At 43.4% G+C, this 19,804-nt stretch overlaps 1 protein-coding gene across 3 annotated transcripts in view; it reads left to right on the forward strand.

The window, feature by feature from the left end:
- Positions 1–19,804, forward strand: part of LOC123772298 (cyclic AMP-dependent transcription factor ATF-7) — a 103,668-nt gene that overhangs the window by 35,096 nt on the left and 48,768 nt on the right. The gene's annotated exons all lie outside the window — the stretch shown is intronic.

The raw sequence follows: 19,804 nt of genomic DNA on the forward strand, positions 1-19,804 counted from the left end.
ATGAAATCTCACGTTTCACATTGTCTCAGGCCATGACCTCCCTACTTTAAGTCTGATACAAGGAATACTTGCCACAGGGAGAGGGGGGGGGAGGGAGTTGAATAGCGTGGTCTCATGTTGCTTAGTGTCGCGGTTGTTGCTTGTTGCTGTAAGCTCAAGCGGTCAGTGGGGGCAGTTCAGTTGGTCCAATGGTCAGTGGGGGCAGTTCAGTGGGTCCAGTGGCCAGTGGGGGTACTTCAGTGGGGCCAGTGACCAGTGGGGAGTAGTTCAGTGTGCAGGGAGAGTTGACAGAATCGTATTATCTGAATTTTTTTTTGTTTGAGATATAGACCCAAGTTAATGTCACAACTTTGTGTCAGTCCTCACTTTGATGGCTCTTGAAATTGTTTCTCAAACTACAGTGTCGAGGTCGTTTGTACACAGTTATCTTAAAAGCGCGAGTGATTAGGAACAGCGCTTCCATGACGTTTATATCTAAGTTTCTCTTGTCATTTTATTTTCTCTGAGAGCACTGGCATAGGCGTCGTGGAAGGTTGGTTGCTCTCCCCGGGAGCCTCGTCTCCTCCCTATGGTTATATAAAATAGTTCATTAGTGAATCAGGTTTAAGGCAAGGAGGTCATGGTCTGAGTGTGAAAAGTGAGATTTCGTCAAGTTGGGTCCCGTCATGTATGACAAGTTGGTTTAATAAATAACATAAATTAATCATAAAACTATCCTGCGATGGACACGCTTTTGGAAGCTGGAATAAGATTTTTGTTATTAGCACATTTTTTGTGCTACATAGCCTTCCCGGCTTGGTGCCTTCTTTGATAATTACTTACGTACTATTAGCACATTTAGGTACATCTGCATTTGTGCAGCTGCCCTAGACTATATAAAGGGGAGTACAGTGTGTGTCAAAAAGTTAGCTACGTGGTGCTAAAAATACCCATCACACAGGATGAATAGTCATACAGAGGCTTGTGATAAGTAGTCTGCACTGGCAGACTCTGGGTGCATTATGAGGATATCATCAACACAAGAGTGAATAAGGCAGCAGTGATACTAAAAATCCCCCATCTCGCAGGATGGTTAGTCATACTGGGGCCAGTAATGTTCAGTAGCCTGCACTGGCAAATTTTGGATGTATTATGAGGATATTTTCAAGAACACAAATCATAGCGTTTGATACTGGTGCTTTCAGGTCGTTGGGAACTTTGTCCTTAGAGCAAAACTTGTGATAACCCTCAACCACACAGCGGAGCCTCGTGTGGGCACAGGACACAGTATACTGCCTGTCATCAACCTGAAAGAGGCCTTCATAAATGCCTCGGTGTTGACTGATTCTCAGGAAGAGGCTGTCACAACCTTACGACAAATAATTCTGAGAGACCTCACGCGCCCGCCTTCGTCAACAACCTCCTGGGGTTCACCCATACATGCCCAGGGAGAAAATAGAACCTGACACCTTAATCTTTTTATTTTGTTCCTTCATTACGCTGACTTGGCGCCTTCTTTTGAAAATTTTGAACTTCCTTCATTACGCGCCCCTCACCCATCTTGTGGACGGTGGTGGAACAGTTACAGTGGGACATATATATATATATATATATATATATATATATATATATATATATATATATATATATATATATATATATATATATATATATATATATATATATATATATATATACTTAAATATGATCGCAGTGCTGGCGCTGTTGATCTAATACTATAAGCTTTCTATTTTTTTAGTTTAAGTATTAAGGAGAACAATCACGTTACCCAAATTCATAGTAAAGAAACTCTAGTAATTATTGAGGGATTTATTTTAAATCATAAAGAATGAATAAATGAATGATCTACACATTTTGCTTAAATACATACATGAAAGAGTGGAAGGAGTGCTGGGTGAGGTGAAGAGGGCAATCAAACATAGGATAAGGGGATAGTGCCGATTAACACACGGAAAAGTGGGTGCAGGGGGGGGGGGGTACATATTTATAATATGGTGCCCCTTGGAACCATATGCCAGGTGATTATAACACGATACTCACTAGCATTTATGGCTGTTGATTTATGGAACCAATTTCCAGGTCTAATAAGAAACAGGGGGATCACTGGATTGTTTCAAGCGTAGGGTTTACACAATTATTAATGAGCTTGGCTGGATACAAATATGAGCTGTCTCATACGGGTCAATATATTGGTTTACTGCAATTTGGTTTATTCTTATGTTATGAGTCGATAGGCCTGCTACAGTGTTCCTTGGGTCAGATCTTTGAACACAGTGGCTTTAGACGCTGCAGGAGCGCCTCACCCACTGGTGTGGCCACTTTGTTATACATAATATCTTAAAACCTCGATATTGCCCAGTGTTGGTCTATGTCCTCGCCTCACAGCCGAAAGGACCCGGGTTCAATTCCCGGATAGGTTGGACACAGCCAACTGTTGAGGGTTGCATCCTGGGGAAGGTCAGTAGTTGACCTTGTGGGACCTCGATAAGCCTGAGTAGAGGATTCCAGCCCCCGACAACGGGGAAAAATATGATGGCAACATTCACTGAGGATACAGTCCATTTTTTATTATTATTATTTTCTACCGCAGACGTGGCCACACATTTACAATGCTAACCAGCATATATACATTTTTCTTCTGTCCTCCATGGACCATTTGGAGGACATCAGCGCCGGTGATGACGCACCTGTGACAGTATATATAGACCAAGCTGCTGTTCCAAGCTCTCGCGGCCGTGAATCTCACCTCAGTGTCTTCTTAAGTCACTCATGCCACCTGTTTGGTCGACGGGAACACCAACAATTCGACCGTAAATTGATGTTTAGACTTTATAGCGACAGGTACACGGGGCTCGAGGCGCTCCACCCGTCCTTGTCTGAGCCCCAGCAGCAGGGTTGGGCTCTAGCAGACCTTGTTAATGTGGTTTAAGTAGCTTGTTTATGCTTTGTTAGTCTTGGGTCGCCCTTGATCCATGGGCCAAAGTATGCTCAAACGTTGTGCAATTTTCGTGAATGGGTTTTAAGGGGGTGAGTCTGACGTGAACCAGGACGCTGGTTCGATCCCCCGTCATCTTCCAGAGAATTTCTCATAGATATGTGTTGCTATTGAGATTTCCTTGTGTTTTACTCGGTGTATTAAACCTATGCTCTCAATTTGATACTCCGTAAAAAAATGCAACTGTTTCGTCTAACCAGGAACGTAGGAACCCAAGCGGTAGCTGGGCGCGTGCTGCCTGCTTGAGGCAGCAGGGAGCGGCCGGGAGACAAGCAACACACTCCAGGAGGCTCTAAACCTTTACGACGTGCACGTCAGTGACGTCAAAGTGACGTCATAGACTTCGTGCACACCATATATGAAATTTTATATCTTACATTAAGATTAGTTCGTATAAGATAGGTTCTCTCGAGTTATGATAGGTTCGGATAAGATAAGTTCTCTCAGGTTAAGATAGATTCGGATAGGATAGGTTCTCTCAGGTTATGAAAGGTTCGGATAGGATAGGTTCTCTCAGGTTATGAAAGGTTCGGATAGGGTAGGTTAGATTTGGTTGGGTTAGATTAAGCTGGGTTAGGTTTGTGTATAAAATGGAGATTACGCTGGTGTTTACAAACTTTCCTCAGGTCTTGGATCCTACTCGACAGTGTTTGGTGATGGCGTGTCAGAAATCGTATCAGTATTAACCCGTAAACTCAACGGCTTGTGGTAATAAATACCAGACTGGATGTTCGCAGACTCTCAGGTGGTAAACTGTTGACAGACGGAGAGATCTCTCTCGTCTCTCCTCGTCTAGACGTTGACACGCCCCTCCTCATCCTCCTCCTTCTCATACCATACAAGGTTATGTCTCCTGAGTGAGGGAGGACTGGCGCTGGAGGACACGCCGTCCTCCAGCGAGACAGGACAACTACCCACATTGTTTGAGTTAGGAAAACACTATTTGTCAAATACTGATACTGTTCTTAAAAGATTCCCCCATTTTGCACCCGCAAGATAACGTAAGATTTTTTAAGGGTTGATAGATGTTAATCTTCTTGTTTGAGAAGTTGTTCACTTGAGACAGTTAAGCAAGTCCCAGCTGTGTCTGGGTACAAGTGACAAGATGAACAACCCAGCGGGTTTTCTTCCTATTGGGGAGTATTGTACTTGCTGCTATGGCGGTGTGTCCACTCACAGGATGAGTGGCGCTGCCCAATAATCTCGCCCCTCGGGTCAAAATTAAAATAAAAAAAACTCTGGAGGAGGCCAGTGTCCTGCCTTATCGCAGTTGCCGTGAAATCTTTTCGTTAAGTGAAAATAATACGTTGCTACTTGTTGAGTGAAATTAAACGCTTGAGGGCCTCGCATGAAGATAATTGACCTAGATTTACGTGATAAAAGTAGAGAAGTGGCAACAACCCTTCACGTCCCTGGAGGACAGAAGAGTTAGGGGAGTCATGATTACCACCTATAAAATTTCCAGAGGAGTTGACAAGGTACAGAAAAGCAGGTATTTTAAAAGGGGTGATAAACGAACAAGGGGACACAGATGGAAACTTAATGCCCAAATGAGCCACAGAGAAATTAGAAAGAACCTTTTCAGTGTCTGAGATAAATGGAATGCATTAGGCAGTGAAGTGGTGGAGGCAGACCCCATACACAGTTTCAAATGTAGACATAATAGAGTCCAGTAGGCTCAGAAACCTGTACTGCTCAGAAACCAACTGTTGATTGACAGTTGAGTGGCGGGACGAAAGAGACGAAGCTCAACCCCCACATGCACAGCTAGGTGAGTACCCTCCCCGCAGCTTCATAGTAGTAGTCGGCATCCATCAGTCTCAGGAGACTATGGAGTTGCTCTTTGGTTGTCGGTCTGAAGGGGCCTCTCCAAGGCGCTAAGCCAGGGAAGATTGATACGGGAGAAAAGCTGTCACCCATGCAGCAGGTCCCCCTCTCCTCTCCACGGTGCTGAAAGTCTCCAATGGAAAGTCAAACGCTAATACGATTGGTTCCAGCGCCGTCGCAGGAACTGTCAGAACGAGGTTGAAGGCACACAGTGATAAAAATAATTTGACGGAAAACCTGGTCTGGCGATGCCTTAGTAACTTGTGTGATCACATCACTGTTGATAACAGCAGAGGGAAGATGGAAACGCAAGTGAATAAGATAACATTATCTTCGTGTTATCACCAAGCACCATTATTCCTAACTTGGTGCTTCAGAGTAAACCATCCACAATTGTTTAGTAATTAATAACATCAATGTGTTCAAACTGGTCTTCTGCATGTATGGAGCCTGCCAGGTGTGGTGTGTTGACTGTCAGGTGTGGTGTGTTGACTGTCAGGTGTGGTGTGTTGACTGTCAGGTCTGGTGTATTGACTGTCAGGTCTGGTGTATTGACTGTCAGGTGTGGTGTGTTGACTGTCAGGTGTGGTGTGTTGACTGTCAGGTTTGGTGTGTTGACTGTCAGGTCTGGTGTGTTGACTGTCAGGTCTGGTGTGTTGACTGTCAGGTGTGGTGTATTGACTGTCAGGTCTGGTGTATTGACTGTCAGGTCTGGTGTATTGACTGTCAGGTGTGGTGTGTTGACTGTCAGGTCTGGTGTGTTGACTGTCAGGTCTGGTGTATTGACTGTCAGGTGTGGTGTGTTGACTGCCAGGTGTGGTGTGTTGACTGTCAGGTGTGGTGTGTTGACTGTCAGGTGTGGTGTGTTGACTGTCAGGTGTGGTGTGTTGACTGTCAGGTGTGGTGTGTTGACTGTCAGGTGTGTTGACTGTCAGGTGTGGTGTGTTGACTGTCAGGTGTGTTGACTGTCAGGTGTGGTGTGTTGACTGCCAGGTGTGGTGTGTTGACTGTCAGGTCTGGTGTGTTGACTGTCATAATGTGTTGCCTGTCATAGTGTGTTGACTGTCATAGTGTGTTGACTGTCATAATGTGTTGCCTGTCATAGTGTGTTGCCTGTCATAATGTGTTGACTGTCATAGTGTGTTGACTGTCATAGTGTGTTGACTGTCATAGTGTGTTGACTGTCATAGTGTGTTGACTGTCATAGTGTGTTGACTGTCATAGTGTGTTGACTGTCATAATGTGTTGCCTGTCATAGTGTGTTGCCTGTCATAATGTGTTGACTGTCATAGTGTGTTGACTGTCATAGTGTGTTGACTGTCATAGTGTGTTGCCTGTCATAATGTGTTGCCTGTCATAGTGTGTTGCCTGTCATAGTGTGTTGACTGTCATAATGTGTTGCCTGTCATAATGTGTTGCCTGTCATAGTGTGTTGCCTGTCATAATGTGTTGACTGTCATAATGTGTTGCCTGTCATAGTGTGTTGCCTGTCATAGTGTGTTGCCTGTCATAGTGTGTTGACTGTCATAATGTGTTGCCTGTCATAATGTGTTGCCTGTCATAGTGTGTTGACTGTCATAGTGTGTTGCCTGTCATAGTGTGTTGCCTGTCATAGTGTGTTGACTGTCATAATGTGTTGACTGTCATAGTGTGTTGACTGTCATAGTGTGTTGACTGTCATAGTGTGTTGACTGTCATAGTGTGTTGACTGTCATAGTGTGTTGACTGTCATAGTGTGTTGACTGTCATAATGTGTTGCCTGTCATAGTGTGTTGCCTGTCATAATGTGTTGACTGTCATAGTGTGTTGACTGTCATAGTGTGTTGACTGTCATAGTGTGTTGACTGTCATAGTGTGTTGCCTGTCATAATGTGTTGCCTGTCATAGTGTGTTGCCTGTCATAGTGTGTTGACTGTCATAATGTGTTGCCTGTCATAATGTGTTGCCTGTCATAGTGTGTTGCCTGTCATAATGTGTTGACTGTCATAATGTGTTGCCTGTCATAGTGTGTTGCCTGTCATAGTGTGTTGCCTGTCATAGTGTGTTGACTGTCATAATGTGTTGCCTGTCATAATGTGTTGCCTGTCATAGTGTGTTGACTGTCATAGTGTGTTGCCTGTCATAGTGTGTTGACTGTCATAGTGTGTTGACTGTCATAATGTGTTGACTGTCATAGTGTGTTGACTGTCATAGTGTGTTGACTGTCATAGTGTGTTGACTGTCATAGTGTGTTGACTGTCATAGTGTGTTGACTGTCATAGTGTGTTGCCTGTCATAGTGTGTTGCCTGTCATAGTGTGTTGCCTGTCATAGTGTGTTGACTGTCATAGTGTGTTGCCTGTCATAGTGTGTTGCCTGTCATAATGTGTTGACTGTCATAGTGTGTTGACTGTCATAGTGTGTTGACTGTCATAATGTGTTGCCTGTCATAGTGTGTTGACTGTCATAGTGTGTTGACTGTCATAGTGTGTTGACTGTCATAGTGTGTTGACTGTCATAGTGTGTTGCCTGTCATAGTGTGTTGACTGTCATAGTGTGTTGACTGTCATAGTGTGTTGCCTGTCATAGTGTGTTGACTGTCATAGTGTGTTGACTGTCATAGTGTGTTGCCTGTCATAGTGTGTTGCCTGTCATAGTGTGTTGCCTGTCATAGTGTGTTGACTGTCATAGTGTGTTGCCTGTCATAGTGTGTTGCCTGTCATAATGTGTTGACTGTCATAGTGTGTTGACTGTCATAGTGTGTTGACTGTCATAATGTGTTGCCTGTCATAGTGTGTTGACTGTCATAGTGTGTTGCCTGTCATAGTGTGTTGCCTGTCATAGTGTGTTGCCTGTCATAGTGTGTTGACTGTCATAATGTGTTGCCTGTCATAATGTGTTGCCTGTCATAGTGTGTTGACTGTCATAGTGTGTTGACTGTCATAATGTGTTGCCTGTCATAATGTGTTGCCTGTCATAGTGTGTTGACTGTCATAATGTGTTGACTGTCATAATGTGTTGCCTGTCATAGTGTGTTGACTGTCATAATGTGTTGCCTGTCATAGTGTGTTGCCTGTCATAGTGTGTTGCCTGTCATAGTGTGTTGCCTGTCAGTGTTGCCTGTCATAGTGTGTTGACTGTCATAATGTGTTGCCTGTCATAGTGTGTTGCCTGTCATAGTGTGTTGCCTGTCATAGTGTGTTGACTGTCATAATGTGTTGCCTGTCATAGTGTGTTGCCTGTCATAGTGTGTTGCCTGTCATAGTGTGTTGCCTGTCATAATGTGTTGCCTGTCATAATGTGTTGCCTGTCATAGTGTGTTGCCTGTCAATACACAAAATGTGTATTATTTACCTGGACCTGTAGAGAGCTTCGGGACTTGTATTCCCCGAGCCCGACCCCAGGCAAGGCTCGACTTATGACAGCTTGGTTCAACAAGCTGTTGCTGCGAGCAGCCTGCAGGCCCACATATCCACTACAATCCTGTTCGGCATTTCTTGCAAGAAATTATCGAAATGCTTCCTTGAAGACTTCCACCTTTGCTCCGGCAATATTTGTAATGCTTGCTGGGAGGGTGTTGAGCAGCTGTGGACCTCTGATGTTCAGTGTTCTCTCATGGTGTCTATGGCACCTCTACTCCTCACTGGTTCTATTCTACATTTCCTTCCGTATCTTTCGCTCCAGTATGTTGTTATTCTACTGTGCAAATTTGGGACCTGGCCTTCAAGTATCTTCCATGTATATAATATTTGATACCTCTCTCGTCTCATTTCCAGAGAGTACATTTGAGAGCCTTGAGACGGTCTCAATAATTTAGGTGCTTTATCGTGTCTATGCGTGCCGTATATGTTCTCTGTATTCCTTATATTTTAGAAATCTCTCCCGCTCTGAAAGGGGACGTGAGTACCGAGCAATACTCAAGACAGGACAGCACCAGTGATTTAAATAGTATTACCATTACTGTGGGATCCCTGGATTTGAACGTTCTCATAATCCATCCAATCATTTTCCTCGTGCTTAGAAGGTAGCCACTTTCTCATTATATTATATATATATCAATGCTCCAATTTGATTTTCTTAGCACCTTTGGCTCCCACCATGACTGCTGTTATCACCCACAAATCTTACAAAAGTCTTCAAAAGGAACTTTGTGTTGCTTAAAGCGTCTCTATGGAAGTACAAATACCTTTTACTGTACAATCATCAATATCTAGTATTCAGTATTCATCACCTGCTCTCTGAATGGTGTAACTCGAGCTAGAGAACAAGTTATTTTATTGTTCTTATACGTCAGTAATCTCGTCTATAATTAGTGAAAAATTATCTTTAATTGAGAAATAAAATCATCCAAATGTAAAGGATCTAAAATATTTGTAAATATTTTAGTTACTTTACTCCTCTCACAAGTAATGTTCAAAATTGTAATTAATTTTGTCAATAAAGATGTTAATAATAATAAGCAACTTTAGACTGAGGACACAGTTCATATATGACCTGAAAGTGATAGAGATGAGTTATTCTCTATAATAACAGCGCAAACTGTTATATATATAATGTCAACCACTTCATTATCATAAAGTAGTTGAATGAATAGCACTACATTCACTTAGGCACTATAGGACTCGAACCCATGACCCCCAGGAGTGGGAGACAGTGGTTCTCTCAACTGCACCATGGATAACCTTAATAAGGAAGGATTGCAGAAGCAACTAACCGCTGTCCAACTGGAGTTTTAAGCCTTCCCTGGCTGCCTGTAGAGCGCAAATGAATGAGACGATCCCGGCCACATCATATAGTCTCCCGACCACACTAGTGCCCAGGTGAGTGTTGTGTTATTATCCAGGGTAGTGTGGTCGATAATTGATTTGATGTGTGTGGTTACCTACCTCACTTGTCACTGACAGCTGAGTGGACAGCGCTTCGGATACCAAGTCCTGAGATTCCGGGTTCGATCCCCGGTGGAGGCGGAGACAAATGAGCAAAAAGTTTTTCACCCTGATGCCCCTGTTACCTAGCAATAAATAGGTACCTGGGAGTTAGACAGCTGCTACGAGCTGCTTCCTGAAGGTGTGTAACAAAAAGGAGGCCTGGTCGAGGACTGGGCCGCGGGGACGCTAAGCCCCGAACTCATCTCAAGATAACCTATAACCAGTCATTGTTAAGGCAAGCGTTACCTATAACCAGCCACCAAGAAGTAAACTCTGCCATATCAGGTGTGTGCGACGCCATGAACGTCATCACTCGCCAGTTCCCGCCAAGACTGCGCGCGTCAGCTGAGCGCAGTTTACCTTTAGGGAGCGCGGACGGGCGGGTGAGGCGCTAAAGATAGTCAAGGTCGAGAGGCCGGGCGGGCGGCCCAGGCCCTGCTTGGCTACACCAACCTAGACCTCACACCTCACATACCACCTCCCTCACTTTCTCTATGTCCCTCCTCACCTCCCTCGGCCTCGTGCCTCACCTCCCTAGATATAAGAACTGTTGAGACGGATTTAATCCACATCCGAGCACCGCTCTTGTGCCAGGTAAGTCCACAACGGGCTCACCATAGCCCGTTGTAGACTTAAACAACACGATTTAATCAGCTAAGACAATGAATCTTGTCTATTCTGCTATTTAACTTAATAGATCTCTACTAAAGTTTAATATATAAAGTTGGAATTGTTAGACTTATGGTGTTGTTTATTAGCTCGTGTAGTACAATGTATATTAAATGTCAAAAGATTCTTTCCGTCAATAATAAAGTTGTATAAATTTTATTGATGTGATCTATTTTCAGGCGTGCCCTGCGGGCATCTTTATTTGTTTATAGTTTTTAATCCTTGACCACCTACCTACCTACCTTGAGGCTACCTTGAGGTACTTCCGGGGCTTAGTGTCCCCGCGGCCCGGTCGTCGACCAGGCCTCCTGGTTGCTGGACTGATCAACCAGGCTGTTAGACGCGGCTGCTCGCAGCCTGACGTATGAGTCACAGCCTGGTTGATCAGGTATCCTTTGGAGGTGCTTATCCAGTTCTCTCTTGAACACTGTGAGGGGTTTGCCAGTTATGCCCCTTATGTGTAGTGGAAGCGTGTTGAACAGTCTCGGGCCTCTGATGTTGATAGAGTTCTCTCTCTGAGTACCTGTTGCACCTCTGCTTTTCAACGGGGGTATTCTGCACATCCTGCCATGTCTTCTGGTCTCATGTGGTGTTATTTCTGTGTGCAGGTTTGGGACCAGCCCCTCAATTATTTTCCACGTGTAAATTATTATGTATCTCTCCCGCCTGCGCTCAAGGGAGTACAGATTTAGGCTCTTTAGTCGGTCCCAGTAATTTAGATGTTTTACTGAGTGGATTCTAGCCGTAAAGGATCTCTGCACGCTCTCTAGGTCAGCAATTTCTCCAGCTTTGAAAGGGGCTGTCATTGTGCAGCAGTACTCCACTCTAGATAGCACAAGCGTTTTGAAAAGTATCATCATCGGTATAGCATCTCTAGTGTGAAAAGTTCTTGTTATCCAACCTGTCATTTTTCTTGCAGTTGTGACGGCTACTTTATTGTGTTCTTTAAAGGTAAGGTCTTCCGACATGAGTACACCCAGGTCCTTTACATTGCCTTTTCGTTCTATGTTATGATTTGCCTGCGTTTTGTACGTGGTTCCTGTTTTTATGTTTTCAATTTTTCCGTAGCGCATGAGCTGAAACTTATCCTCGTTGAATACCATATTATTTTCTGTAGCCCATAGAAAGACCTGATCTACATCTGATTGGAGGTTTGCCGTGTCCTCTATGTTGCCAACTCTCATGAAAATCCTAGTGTCATCTGCAAAGGATGATACAGTGCTATAGGTTGTGTTCTGGTCTATGTCCGATATGAGGATGAGAAAAAGTACTGGAGCAAGCACAGTACCCTGGGGGACTGAGCTCTTCACGGTTGATGGGCTGGATTTTATTTTGTTGACTATTACACATTGGGTTCTGTCAGTCAGGAAATTGTAGATCCATCTGCCTATTTTCCCGGTAATTCCTTTTGAACGCATTTTATGTGCAATAACACCATGGTCACATTTATCAAAAGCTTTTGCGAAATCTGTGTAAATTACATCAGCATTTTGTTTGTCTTCCATAGCATCTAATGCCATATCATAGTGGTCCAGCAACTGCGACAGGCAAGAGCGCCCTGTTCTGAAACCATGTTGTCCGGGGTTATGGAGATGCTGTGATTCCATGTATTTTGTGATCTTACTTCTTAGCACTCTCTCAAAAATTTTTATGATGTGCGATGTTAGTGCTATCGGTCTGTAATTTTTTGCCTCTGCCTTATTTCCTCCTTTATGGAGTGGTGCTATCTCTGCTGTTTTTAGTATGTCAGGGATAACGCCAGTATCTAGGCTTTGTCTCCACAGAATGTGAAGGGCCTGCGATAGTGGTTTTTTACAGTTCTTGATGAATATGGAGTTCCAAGAATCCGGGCCTGGTGCAGAGTGCATAGGCATACTGTTTATGGCTTCTTCAAAATCTAGTGGGGATAGGGCGACGTCTGATATGTGATTTGATGTTGGTATCATATCCATGAAAAATTCATTTGGGTTATCAATCTTTAGTGCATTTAATGGCTCACTGAAAACAGAGTCGTACTGCTTCCTCAGTAACTCGCTCATTTCTTTGTTGTCATCTGTGAAAGTTCCATCTCCCTTTCGCAGGGGCCCGATACTAGATGTGGTTTTTGATCTTGATTTTGCATAGGAGAAAAAATATTTCGGATTTCTCTCTATTTCACTGATGGCCTTTTGCTCTCTTTGCCTCTCCTGGGTTTTGTATAATTCTTGTAGCTTGAGTTCAATTGTTTCTATTTCTCTACCTAACCTTCTTCGCCGTTCTTGAGATAGGGTGCGACTCTCAAGTTGTTCCGCGATTCGTTTTCTTCGCCTATATAAGGAACGACGTTCCCGTTCCAATCTGCATCTCTTTCTCTTTTTTCTTAGGGGTATGCGGTTTGAACATATTTCTAGTGCTACTGAGCTTATTTTTTCCAGGCACTGGTTCAAGTTTGCATTTCCTAGCTGTTCTTCCCAGTTTATTTCTGTGAAGTCCTGGTTTATTTGCTCCCAGTTTATCCGTTTATTATTGAAGTTGAATTTGCTGAAATCTCCTCCACCGGGAATCTGGACTGGTTTTGGAGGTCCATTCCCCATGGTTGTCAGTACCTCAATTAAGTTGTGATCTGAGTAACAGGTATTTGTAATCATTATGTTCCCGATCAACTCATCATTATTAGTGAAAATGAGGTCCAGCGTGTTCTCCTTCCTAGTTGGTTCTACTATTTGCTGGTTTAAGGCAAACCTATCGCACATCCGTAGCAGGTCATTTGCATGTGCCTGCTCATTTAGGCTACTTCCTGGTATTCTTTCTGATATTACTGTATTAGCCAGGTGCTTCCATTTCAGGTGCCGTAGGTTGAAGTCCCCAAGCAGGATGATGTTCGGAGCTGGATTTGTGAGGTTTTCCAAGCAGTGCTCTATTTTCATTAGTTGGTCTTTAAACTGCTGAGGGTTTGCCTCCGGTGACTTATATACAAGGACAACAACTACATTTAGGATCTCTATTTTGACTATCAGCACTTCCACCATATCATTTGAGGTGTTTAGCAGCTCAGTACAGATGAGTGTGTCTTTGATGTAGAGGCTGACCCCACCCTGAAGCCGGTGTTTCCTATCACATCTGAAGAGATTGTATTCTGGGATCCATATTTCACCATCAAGGTAGTCCTTTGTGTGAGTTTCCGTTAGGGCTGCAAACACTGCATTTGCCTCATGAAGGAGACCATCTATAAAATGAACTTTGTTGGATTTGCGTGTTTTTATACCCTGGATGTTGGCAAATATAAATGATGTTATCGTGTTAGTGGAAGTGCTGGATGCTTTAATTGGTGTTAATATCTGAGGCTCTGGTAAGGAGGCCACTGTGTTTGCGTCCTCTCTAGCATTTGACCGAGTTGGTGGTAGAGTCTGGTCATTTTTAGCCATTCTTCTCCTCCTCCTCTTGCTAAAAAATTATCCCGGTTGATGGAGTAGTGGCTGTTTTCATAGTGGTAGTCTGTCGGTTTTATTCGCCTGGTACCTCTTATATGAAAAGCTGGACATTCAGCATTGAAGCACTCTTTCCTGTCCAAAGAGTTCTTGCAAATTTCTGGGTGAAAGAATTCACAGCTTTTGGTACATTTACCTGTATAGACCGGACCGGACTTACCGGACTAGCCTAGTGTGGTACGTCCGTTGTGACCACGGACTAGCCTAGTGTGGTCCGTTGTGACCACGGACTAGCCTAGTGTGGTCCGTTGTGACCACGGACTAGCCTAGTGTGGGCCGTTGTGACAACGGACTAGCCTAGTGTGGTCCGTTGTGACCACGGACTAGCCTAGTATGGTCCGTTGTGACCACGGACTAGCCTAGTGTGATCCGTTGTGACCACGGACTAGCCTAGTATGGTCCGTTGTGACCACGGACTAGCCTAGTGTGGGCCGTTGTGACCACGGACTAGCCTAGTGTGGTCCGTTGTGACCACGGACTAGCCTAGTGTGGTCCGTTGTGACCACGGACTAGCCTAGTATGGTCCGTTGTGACCACGGATTAGCCTAGTGTGGTCTATTGTGACCACTGACTAGCCTAGTGTGGTCCGTTGTGACCACGGACTAGCCTAGTGTGGTCCGTTGTAACCACGGACTAGCCTAGTGTGGTCCGTTGTGACCACGGACTAGCCTAGTGTGGTCCGTTGTGACCACGGACTAGCCTAGTGTGGTCCGTTGTGACCACGGACTAGCCTAGTGTGGTCCGTTGTGACCACGGACTAGCCTAGTATGGTCCGTTGTGACCACGGACTAGCCTAGTGTGATCCGTTGTGACCACGGACTAGCCTAGTATGGTCCGTTGTGACCACGGACTAGCCTAGTGTGGTCCGTTGTGACCACGGACTAGCCTAGTATGGTCCGTTGTGACCACGGACTAGCCTAGTGTGGTCCGTACGTTGTGACTAGGACTGCCCTTATCTGAATTTACCTGAGTAAGAGTAGATTACTCTTATTCAGATTAGACTACTACTCATTACTAAGAGTAGATTAATATTCAAATCCAGAGATCCCATCACAATGGTTGTACTCTTCAAGTCACTTGTGTTGTCCCGTCTTGAGTACTACTCAGTACTCACTTCCCCCTTCAGAGCAGGAGAAATTGCTGAAATAGAGGGAACACAGAGAACATATACGGCACGCATAGACGCGATAAAGCACCTAAATTATTGGGATCGTCTCAAAGCTCTCCAAATGTACTCTCTAGAAAGAAGACGAGAGAGATACCAAATAATATACACCTGGAAAATACTAGAAGGCCAGGTCCCAAATCTACACAGTAAAATAACAACGTACTGGAGTGAACGATATGGAAAAAAATGCAGAATAGAACTAGTGAAGAGCAGAGGTGCCATAGGCACAATCAGAGAACATTGAGTTTTATTGAGCTGGATTTTGAAATGTAAGAATGTTTTGGCATTTATGACTTTTCGCGGGTAGGCGGTTCCGCGGGTTTATAACGCTATGGGCTAAAAAACATATCATGTTTTCTGTCATACGTTGTGTTTTCTATAGTCTATTGTGTCCATCGTATTACCTATTGACAATTTTGAGAGTTGTTCTAGTCACCCGAAGGTCCACCTTGCCGGTAATAAAGTCAGGTTCGTTCTCGACTCACAATCGAGAATTCCAGGTTCAAATCCCGGGCAGGACAGAAATGGTTGGGCACATTTCCTTTTACCTGTTAACCTAACAGTAAGTAGGTGATCAGGAGTTAGGCAGCTTTTTGTGGGGTTGCATCCTGGGCGGGGTCAGTAATTCGACCTTGGGGGGTGGAACCTCGATAATAACCTAACGTGTATAAATACACTCTGATTTCCTGCCTCCCGACACAATGAATTATAACCATTACAGCCAGGCTGATCCAATAACTCCATCAGAAACCTGTCCAGTTCTATCTTGAAAGCTTCGCTGTTGTTCCAGCAACATTCCTTATATTTGTCGGCAGAAGACTGAAGAGTCGTGGCCTCTGATGTTCACGCTGTGTTCTCCCGTTGTGCTAAATGGTATCCCGACTTTGGCATGATTTTACACTTCCTACCAATATGTTGTAATAATTATGCTCCCACTTTACTATGTTGTAATTTTATTGTTTAGGCTTGGTATTTGACCTTTCAGCATCTTCCATGTGTATATTATGACACGTCTCCGTTCCACGGAGTAAGTTTAAACCAATAAATATACATCTGAATATTCGTAAGACCATGAGTATCATCCACTTGTGTACTCCTATGACTGAACATAGCCTAGTCTAAGTCGTAGCTGTAGGAGCAAGTTTGGTATAAATCCAATGACAATCCACCGATCAGTGAACGCTTACCCATTTATGCTGTGCTGATGTATCCCGCACATCGTAGGCAACCACATCATATCACAGAGCACGCAGCGCTCTCGAAATTTTAAGCATTATAAAAATTTACGACATCATGGAATAAAATCGAAAACAAAATTGATGGGGAACGAAATATTTAAAGCTAAGATGAACGGCCAGTTGTCGTATATACTATATAATGTTAAGGCTACACGTCATGGTGATCAGGTCTAATTTACGGCGTTGTGGCCACCTTGACCCTCAGCCTCCTGATGTAAACAGAAGCACGTGGGTTTGTTGACTTCAGTGCGCGCTCACCACGTGATCTTGCGATCTTTGTTTACATATTTTTATTACTACTAAAGCGCGCGTTATTGATACAATACATATTTTTTGTATCAAATGAGTGCGACACTGCTTAACGACACGTCAAAGACACATCATTGTCAAAATTGGTCCTTTCAGCAAAATTAACTTATACACGCTTCTATATTCCATCCTGAAACCGCATTCTCGATTATTAAAACATGTATTTTAAGGAAGAACAAAGAGTAAAATTGCATAGAAATATACTGGTTGAGATTTGTAACATCCGAATTGTGCCTACAACCTCGGATAAACAAACATTCTCTTAAACATATTTAAATTTCAACATTCTTTTTTGTACAATTCTTATTCTATATAAAACTATAATTATATGTAATGGTTATTACACATGGTCATAATTCTCTCTTGTTGGGAAGAATTCTTACAGTTTTTACAAGATTTTTCCCAATAAGAGAGAATTATTACTTCACGTGTGATAACTATAATTATTATTAATACTGCTTATCTTCAATTTTTTATCTATATCTATTAAAGATAATGTCTGTCCGATATTGTAGGCACAATCGAAGAGGGGTGACACGATAGAGGTTTACAAGTGGATGAATGGACATAACATATGGCTAGCCACTAGGCTAGTCCCAGAACTAAGAGGCATGAGTTACGAGGAAAGGCTGCGGGAAATGCACCTCACGACACTGGAAGACAGAAGAGTAAGGGGAAACATGATCACAGTCTGCAAAATCCTCAGGGGAATCGACCGGGTAAACAAGGATAAACTATTCAACACTGGTTTGAAATTGAAATAAGTTTATTGAGGTAAAATACACACAAAGGGATGAGGTAGCTCAAGCTATTCTCACCCCATTCAGTACAACACTGGTGGGACGCGAACAAGGGGACACAGGTGGAAACTGAGTACCCACATGAGCCACAGGAACATTAGAAGGAACTTTTTCAGTGTCAGAGTAGTTAACGGATGGAATGCATTACGCAGTGATGTGGTGGAGGCTGACTCCATACACAGTTTCAAATGTAGATATGATAGAGCCCAGTAGGCCAAGGAATCTGTACACCAGTTGACTAACGGTTGGGAGGCGGGACCAAAGAGCCAAAGCTCAACCCCCGCAAGCACAAATAGGTGAGTACACACACACAGGCGAAGGGAGCAGAAGGCTGAACACAAGGTACCATCTGGGAGGTGAACTCCTGCAAGAGTCAAATAGAGAGAAAGATCTGGGGGTTGATATCACACCGAACCTGTCCCCAGAGGCCCACATCAAAAGAATATCATCAGCGGTATATGCTAGGTTGGCCAGCATAAGAACTGCCTTTAGAAACTTGTGTAAGGAATCGTTCAGGACCCTGTATATCACTTATGTCAGACCAATCCTGGAATATGCAGCTCCAGCCTGGAGTCCATACCTAGTTAAACACAGGACAAAAAGAAGATTCAGCGGTATGTCACCAGGCTCGCCCCGGAACTGAGAGGAATGAGTTACGAGGAAAGGCTAAAGGAGCCGAACCTCACGTCCCTGGAAAACAGAAGAGTAAGGAAAGACATGATAACCACCTACAAAATTTTTAGGGGAATTGACAGGGTGGACAAAGACAAACTCTTCAGCACGGGTGGGACACGAACAAGGGGACACAGGTGGAAACTTAGTACCCAGATGAGCCACAGTGACGTTAGAAAGAATTTTTTCAGTGTCAGAGTAGTCAATAAATGGAATGCACTAGGAAGGGATGTGGTGGAGGCTGACTCCATACACAGTTTCAAATATAGGTATGATAGAGCCCAGTAGGCTCAGAAATCTGTACACCAGTTGATTGACAGTTGAGAGGCGGGACCAAAGAGACAAAGCTCAACCCCCGCAAGACAACTAGGTGAGTACACACACACACTGGTGTATGTATTTTTTTGTGCGTGTGTGTGTAATTACCTAAGTGTAATTATAATTACCTAAGTGTAGTTACAGGATGAGAGCTACGCTCGTGGTGTCCCGTCTTCCCAGCACTCTTTGTCATATAATGCTTTGAAACTACTGACGGTCTTGGCCTCCACCATCTCACCTAACTTGTTGTTGTTGTGTGTGTGTGTGTGAGAAGAATTTCCGAAATAACAGAACAGAACAGAACAGCAGAAAGCAGAGAGAGATACCAGAGAGATAGGAATGAGTATGTCAGTGTGAGAAGAGAAGCAGAGACCGTATAAAAATGATTTAGCAATTAAAGTCAAGACAGAACCAAAACTGCTCCACAGCCATATTAGGAGGAAAACAACAGTAAAAGAACAGGTGAGGAAATTTAAAACAAGTGAGGACAGGTACACAGAGAATGACAAAGAGGTATGTGAAGAACTCTACAAGAGATTCCAGGAGGTCTTCACAATAGAACGAGGCGAAGGCCTTGAGCTAGGAGACATGGCAGTAAACCAGGAGGCCTTGGAAGGGTTCGGAATTACCAGAGATGAGGCTGAGACGCAGATTTGTCCTCCAGATCTGTTGGATCTGGACGTGAAAGATCACGTGTTGGACGTGTTGGTTCGGATGGAATCTCACCATGGGTACTGAAAGGATGTGCAGAAACTCCATGGTATATAGTAGGTCACTGGAGACGGAAGACTTACAGCCTGACAGTTTAATAATAATAATAATAATAATAATAATTTTTATTTAGGCAAAGGTACATACATAAAGAGAATTTACAAAGTTTGTTGGCTTTATAGATAAGAGCTAGTACATACAATGCCTGAAGCCACTTATTACGCAAAGCGTTTCGGGCAGTAATATACGACCTCAGCACACAGTATACATTTACTAAACAAAAAATCAGCCACTTATGGGCTATTCATGCCCGTGTCACCTCTTGGGTGGCTTAATATTAAAAAAAAAAAACGGGAGACTTAGCAAATATACGGAAGACGGCCAATGTAGTCACAATATTCAAAAAGAGTGATGGTAGATGAACTTAAAGCTAGTTTTTTTTATCTACAGTGTGTAATCTTTCATATAGAATAGGGTAAGAGCACATTGCTGTGTATACCTAAGCTCGTTAATAAAACAACAATTATTTTTATTTTTTTGTATTTATTCGTTTACAGTATTTAAAAATCCAGTTTTTTTTTTAACGAGCTTAGGTATACACAGCAATGTGCTGTTACCCTATTCTATATGAAAGATTACACGGTGTAGATAAATAACTAGCAAAAGTCCATCTAATTAATATTCACATCTCACAGGATGGTTAGTCATACATGGAGTCCAGCAG

This window comes from Procambarus clarkii, chromosome 1, assembly GCF_040958095.1.
Source record: "Procambarus clarkii isolate CNS0578487 chromosome 1, FALCON_Pclarkii_2.0, whole genome shotgun sequence".
NCBI lineage: Eukaryota > Metazoa > Arthropoda > Malacostraca > Decapoda > Cambaridae > Procambarus > Procambarus clarkii.